This window comes from Pongo abelii, chromosome 5, assembly GCF_028885655.2.
Source record: "Pongo abelii isolate AG06213 chromosome 5, NHGRI_mPonAbe1-v2.0_pri, whole genome shotgun sequence".
Lineage (NCBI taxonomy): Eukaryota > Metazoa > Chordata > Mammalia > Primates > Hominidae > Pongo > Pongo abelii.
In genome coordinates this window covers 81,427-81,747 of record NC_071990.2, presented here as the reverse complement: position 1 = coordinate 81,747, position 321 = coordinate 81,427, and positions in this window count along the sequence as shown.

Genomic DNA, 321 nt, shown 5'->3' with positions numbered 1-321 from the left:
CGCGCCATTGCACTCCAGCCTGGGCAACAAGAGTGAAACTGTCTCAAAAAAAAAAAAAATTGTGGTAAAATACACATGACATAAAATTTACCATTTTAACCATTTTTATCAATTCGGTGGCATTAATTACATTCACCTGATTGTGTAGCCATCGCCACCATCCATCTCTGGAACGTTTTCCTCTTCCCACACTGAAACTCTGTCCCCATGAAGTACCGACTCCCCACTCCCCAATCCACCCAGCCCCTGGAAATCTTCAGTTTTCTTTCTGTCTCTCTGGATTTGAGTCCTCTAGGAACCTCATATAGAAATGATACAGTG